This window comes from Euprymna scolopes, chromosome 46 (assembly GCF_053919585.1).
Source record: "Euprymna scolopes isolate OS-2025 chromosome 46, ASM5391958v1, whole genome shotgun sequence".
Lineage (NCBI taxonomy): Eukaryota > Metazoa > Mollusca > Cephalopoda > Sepiida > Sepiolidae > Euprymna > Euprymna scolopes.
Genome location: NC_136527.1, coordinates 163,138,199 through 163,145,008, shown reverse-complemented (window position 1 = coordinate 163,145,008; position 6,810 = coordinate 163,138,199). Strand labels below are relative to the sequence as shown.

The 6,810-nt window shown below is 43.6% G+C and overlaps 1 non-coding gene across 1 annotated transcript; it reads left to right on the top strand.

The window, feature by feature from the left end:
• The first annotated feature begins 3,563 nt into the window (after positions 1 to 3,563).
• Positions 3,564 to 3,727, top strand: LOC145271539 (U1 spliceosomal RNA). The gene has a single exon (XR_013865949.1). It is a non-coding gene; the product is annotated as a U1 spliceosomal RNA (small nuclear RNA).
• Positions 3,728 to 6,810: the final 3,083 nt, after the last annotated feature.

Here is a 6,810-nt window from a genome sequence, read left to right as displayed (position 1 = left end):
GGCGGTTACCGGGAGTAGATGGTGGGTTAACCTTAAGGCTACCATTAGGCGCTTTTGTGTCCAATACAGCCAACGCCTCGCGTTAACTAGGGCTCGGACCAAAAGGCACTTAGAGGATAGATTGACCCGGGCGGTGGCAGGGGGGGATTCCCTAGAACTAGCTCTAGTTAAGGGGGACCTCAATCGCTTGGCTAGCGAGCGATATGAAGGTCAGTTAATTAGGGCTAGGTTAGAAAGAGTTTCCAACGAAGCCGTGAACGTTGACGCTGTTGAGCGTAAGGCTGCCCTAAGACGTGGCTCGGACGGGTACATTCGGGAGGTGAATAACCTGGGAGGGCGTCCTCTCGTGTCGACACGGGAGATCTGCAATGGGTTTCGGCAACATTTGGAGGAGCGCTTCACCAAACTACCCAGACTCCGCGGCCAGGAGTTTGGCAGCTATTTAGCTGGCTCGCCCCGCCTTACTGCGGCCCGAGCGGCTAGCTGCGAGGGGATGGTTACGGAGCGTGAGGTCATTACTGCGTTGAAGCAGGTTGGCCGCAACAAATCTCCGGGGCTCGATGGTTTACCTTACGAACTGTTCTTGAGGCTGTCGCCCATGTTTGTGCCCCTTCTGACGGGCGTGTTTAACCACTGGTTTGCCCAGGACTCGATCCCGAGGCAGGTAACCAAAGGAGTGGTCACGCTTCTGAAGAAGGGGAACCAACATGGAGGGGGGAATCTAGATGACTATAGGCCCATCACTCTGCTTAACGCAGACTTCAAGATTTTGTCCCGCGTTCTTGCGAATCGACTGCAGGCTGTTATCGGCGACTTGGTCGAACCGGATCAGAACTACGCTGTGAAGGATCGATCGATTCAAAACAATCTGCACTTGATTCGCACGATCTTAGAGGGGGTAGAAGACGACACAGAAGCCGCGCTGATCAATTTAGATCAGTCCAAGGCGTTCGACAGGGTGGACCATGGGTTCCTGAGGGCTGTTGTGGAAACCGCCGGCTTTGGTCCGGACTTCCGCAAGTGGATCTCCGCCCTGTATCGTGATCCCGCGGTGGTGGTGCAAGTTAATGGTAGGTTGTCGGAGTCCTTTGGGGTCTCCCGGTCGGTGCGGCAGGGTTGTCCGCTGTCGCCTCTGCTTTATGTCCTGGCGTTGGAGCCCTTCCTTCGCAAATTAAGGGACGAGGCGGCGAGACCAGTCCTACGCGGCATAGCTCTGCCTGGCGGCAAAGTTGCCAGGGTGTCCGCGTACGCCGATGACGTCACCGTGTTCGTCGCACGACGAACCGACATTAAAGCGGTGATAGAGGCGATCGCTGAGTATGAAGTTGTCACAGGGGCCGTGATCAATCGCAGCAAGTCCGTTGGCCTGCGGTTGGGCGCCTGGACCGGGGTAAACTCGCTTCCAGGTGCGTTCGGCTGGACAGATGGCCCAGTAAAGATCCTCGGTGTGTGGTTCGGGCCGGACCTCCAGCTGGACAAGAATTGGTCGGAAGTACAGACTAAGGTCGAGTCGGCAGTAGGGACTTGGATTCGGAGGAAATTGCCCTTGAAGGGTCGTGCGGAGGCATGTGCTACATACGTGTTTCCGCTGATCCTTTACCGTTTATCTGTTCTTCCCCTGCCTGCGGACCGCTGTAAGGCTTTAGAGCAACTCCTATTCAAACTTCTTTGGGTAGGAGGAAAGCCGTATGTCCGTAGACAGGTCTGTACACAGAAGCTTAGCGAGGGAGGCTTGGGGATGCCTGATCTGCTAAGTCACAAGCACGCAGAAAGATTGGCATTCCTGAGTCGGACACTGATGGAGGAAACGCCCTGGGTACCAGTCGTGGAGCAAGCTTTCCCACGGCTCATATCCAACCCTGCCGCTGAAGGTCGCAGAAGACCGGCGGGGGAAAGGTGTTTCCTGACCGAATGCCGAGCCGCCCTTAGGGCATTGCCGGGGTCCAGTGACCTTGCACGGCCTAGGTGGTTGCTATATAGGGATGTAGTGGAGGGGACTGCGAAAGACCCGCTGGTGGAGCGGCTACATCTGTCGAGGGGGGAAGTTCTCTCGCTGTGGAGTTGGGCGCCTGCCAGTAGCTATATCAACAATGCTGAATTTTCTCTTACGTGGAGGCTAGTCCGAGACGCGCTGCCACTCTTTGGCAAACTAGCCAGGGACGATTATGATAGGGATTATTACTATCCCCCGTGCCCACGCTGCGATGATGAAGAAGAGGAGGAGACGAGAGAACACGCGTTCTTTCTTTGCAGCGGGGTGCGGAGTCTCTGGGAGTATGTCGAAGGGGTAACGGCTCGCATCGACCCCGAGCGGTCGGTGCCACTTGATTTAGCGTACGTAGTCGACAATGTGGATCCGCCGTTTGATAGGGAGAAACGGTTGGGGTTTCTAGCGATCCTAGCGGTGGCTAGGTTAGTGACGTGGGTTTCACGTCTGGACATTGTCTATAGGGGGCAATCCGTTTCTGATCACGATCTGGTTGTTCGGTTTAAGCATCAACTTAAAACGAAAATTAGATGTGATTGGAAAAGATTGCCCCACATCGACTTTGATAGAAGATGGGTGCACAACACTAGTTTGTGCATCCGACGAGGCGCTAGATTTAAGTTCGTGTTTCCACCCTAGTGGTATTGGTCCTAGGGTGCTGAGGTTTCTTTTTTCTCGGAACCCAGCCCCATCAAGACAAGTAATATAAGGTTCACCTTATAATATTGGGTAGTGAGAGTGGAGAGCTTGTGCTTTTTATAGGGCCTAGATTAAGGTAGTATGCGTGTGGATCCTGTTCCCATAGCTTTTTATTTTTTGATAGATTGGCACTAGGAGAGCTTCCAAAGATGCCCAAAAGTCCACTTGTTTTATTTTGTCCCAGGCCTATTTCGCCCATTACGTACTTTATCTTGGAAGACGCCATCAATCCCTATTATCCCCGACCCTAATTTATTTTTTCATACATGTCCCTAGTTCCTCAACTCCCCTTTAGGGAACGACCTGCTTGCTTTCACCCTTTACCCCCGGGGGAAGAGGACCGGAAGACAGTGGGCGTTTCATAACGACAGACCAGCCGTTAGGTAGGGAGGGTCCCCTTACTAACCCGCCCCCATAGGCATTTTGCTAATTTGTTTTCTTTTTCTTTCTTTTTGGGTGTATTCTAGCTGCCCCCCTCCCCATCATCTCACCCCCATCACAAAAAAAAATAAAAAAATATTAAAACTCTTTAGTTTGTACATATCTTTCCCTTTTAGTTTTTTTTGTATATAATGTTACATGTTTTTTCCTCTTTTTTTATCACAGCGTGAATGTCGCCTGCCATCCCGTAAGCTGGGGAGCTGTTATTTTAAGTAGGTCCGGGTAAGAATGTTAGGCGAAACAGTGCATGATAGAAACTCTAGTGTAGGTTTTATAATAAAGTACTTGCTATCTTACGCAAGTCTAGCTAAGGATTAGAAAAGACCCCTTTTTTCCCCACTCCCCCTTACTGGCCTTAGTGCCTAAGCTTCCTCGTACCCCAAATGAGGCCTTGGCAGTAGATAATGTCAAGGCCGGGGACGAGGGGCTAAATATTATACTTACCTGGCGTAAAGGTCAACGATGATCATTTAGGTCGTTCCTTCAAAGTGAGGCCCTTCCATTGCACTGCGGTTGGGTTGACCTTTGCGATCGTCTCAAATGTGGACGACTCGGACGCATTATTTCTAAGTGTGGGGTCTGCGTCCGCGCTCACCCCAATAATATAATCAAAATCAGAAATTCCACCATGTTTCTCCTTCTGAGCAGAAAACTACTTTAATTCCCAGCTACCTCCTGTCTGTATGTCCTCGGCTTTCACAGACGTGTGTAAGGACGTCCTTGTTTCTGTTTTCCCAATCGCCCGTCTCTATACACGCCACAAAAAGGCCAATTCTCTCGACCAGTTTATCATCCACTTCAATCGCAACGTTCTGATATAATCTAATCTGCATGTATACATTACCAACGTTTGCTCTGAACATATCAATCTCGTAAGCGTAAGAAATCTGCCGAGCTGTCGCCTTCAACAACTGCAAGTGTCTTCTTTCGATATTGATTGATGAATGAAAACCTCTGGAAAACTACCGCATAATTAGTGTGTCAATTGATTGAATCCCACCCATCACCTCGAAAATTGGTCATCCAAACAAAGTTGAATGATGTGCACGGGTATTTTTCGTTACCAAAATTATGAAAATGATTAAATATATTTTATTGGTACTTGTACAGTTGAACCAAGACATTAAAAAATGAAAATATCGGAAAAAGGTTATATTGTACGCATCCGTTTTGGACTGAAGTTCTCTGAAAAAAAATTCAGAGAAGTTATTTATTTATTTTTTTTTTTACAGCGGGGAAACATGTTAATATGACAGCGCGTTGAAGATGGCCGTGTTTGGATTGTTAGAATACGTCACGGGGAGATAACTCAGTTTAAAGTGCCGATACATCTTTTCGAATTTTAAATAATAGATTTTCTTCTTAAAAATCGAAACACGGCTACCTTTTGAGGCAGTGTTGTACTTTGTCCCGAAAATGTTCGATAACTCTTAGCGGTTCACAATTTACTATGACACCGTCTAAGCAGGTACGCGTTCATATTAATTTGATTTTATGCAAATGATATTGAATAAAATACACCGTCTAAACAGCACGCGGTCGCTTTTTCATTAAAGTTTCGATAAATTTGCACGTTTTTTTAAATACGCACGTTAAAGTTATTTCAATTTATTACAAATACACAATTAATTTATTTAATTTGCACGTTTTAATTTTTTAAGTTCTTTCTAGTTATTACAAATTAATTAATTTATCTTTATATTATTTATTTATTTTTTATTTATCTGTTCAATATGAGAACAGAAATTGTTAACCGTGTGTTAACAATTGCCGAAATACATGAAACGAGTTGGACATTTGCAAAGTTTACCGAAGTCATTGGAACTGATCAGACGCTGCAGCTTCTTTAGGCCTGATACAGAATACCAGCGTATGCCAAAGTTGCAACAATCGTAGGGTTCTGCATAAACGGTCAAAAACTTCTGATGGATATGTGTGGAATTGTCCCTCAGATTCTTGCAAATCCACAGCCACTGTCAGGAAAGGCTCCTTCTTCGAAAGAAGCCACTTGCCAATAAGTAAGTTGCTGACATTAATATTCTGGTGGAGTTGGAGTGGTGGAGCATGGAAATGATCCAGCGCAGAATAAAAGATGAATTCGGTGTATCGGAACATACAATAGTTAACTGGATGTCTTTCATCCGAGAAGTCTGTGAAAAAGATATCATAGACAACCCAACTGGGTGGAATGCAAATAGACAAATGTACCAAAAGAAGTTGAGATCGACGAGTCTCTATTCTTCAGAAGGAAATATAATAGAGGGAGAGCAAAAAATGGAGTGTGGGTTTTTGGAGCCGTAGAAAGAGGAAGTAGTCGATGCAACCTTACAGTGGTAGAACGAAGGGATCGGGACACACTACTTCCAATTATAAGATCTTGGATTCTGCCAGGGACCAGGATCATCAGTGACGGATGGGCGGCCTACGGAAGTATGCCCAGCAGCAGCAGTCACGATAAGGTGCTCCACGAACAAAATTTCATAAATCCAGTAGACTCATCAGTCCACACACAAACTGTGGAGGGATTTTGGTCCCACATAAAAAGAAAACTTAGGAGAGTTAGCGACAAATGAGAATTTGTTCCACTCATCTCATGGAAGAGTTGTGTAGACGACGTGAGAAGGAGCATGCATTTCCTCGCATCATTAAATGCATTCGAGAGCAATATGCTTAAACAAATGTTCTTAAATAATTATCATTTTATTCAATATTTTGTTTGTTCGTGTTAAATAAATTTTATTCAATATTTTTCATTTTTTAATGTCTATGCAAAACTGCACAAGTACCATTTTATTCAATATTTTGTTTCGAGAGCAAGATGCTTAATAAAAATGTTCCTGTTAAATAATTTTCCTGTTATTCAATATTTTGTTAGTTCGTGTTAAATAATTTTTATTCAAAAACTTAATACAATTGTCATTTTATTCAATATTTTCTTTGTTCGAAATTAATTTATTTGTAATAACTTGAAATAACTTAAAAAAAATTAAAACGTGAAAATTAAAAATAAATTAAATAATTTTGTATTTGTAATAACTTGAAATAACTTTAACGTGCGTATTAAAAAAAAAGTGCAAATTTATCGAAACTTTAATGAAAAAGCGTCGGGTTATTTATTCAAATTCGTCTGTGTAAAATTAAATTAATATGAACGCGCACCTGCTTAGACGGTGTCATAGTAAATTGTGAACCGCCAAGAGTTATCGAACATTTTCGGGACAAAGTACAACACTGCCCCTTTTGATTGGTCTCATAACAAATTGTTTGTTTTTTTTAGCAAAGAAAAAAACAAAACAAAAAAACTACTTGACCAAATTAAGTGAAAGTTTTTCCAGAGAACTTCATTCCATAATGGATACGTACAATATAACCTCTTTTATTTTCTCGATATTTTCATTTTTAATGTCTTTAATAAACTGTACGAGTACACATTTTATTTTATACTTTAAAATGAAAAAAACATTGAGCAATAAAAATTAAATATTAGGTAGTTATGTATTTTTGGTGCCGAGCTGAAATAATACCGTTATTATTTTGAAAACCATTCTTAATATGAGGAGGTGATGGTGTTTTGTAACTAATTTATGCTTCCACATTACAACTTTATGTAATAAAAAAAAAAATCTTGAAACTTGAATTTAAACTGAAAAAATAAAAACTATATAAAAATAGCACGGTACCAT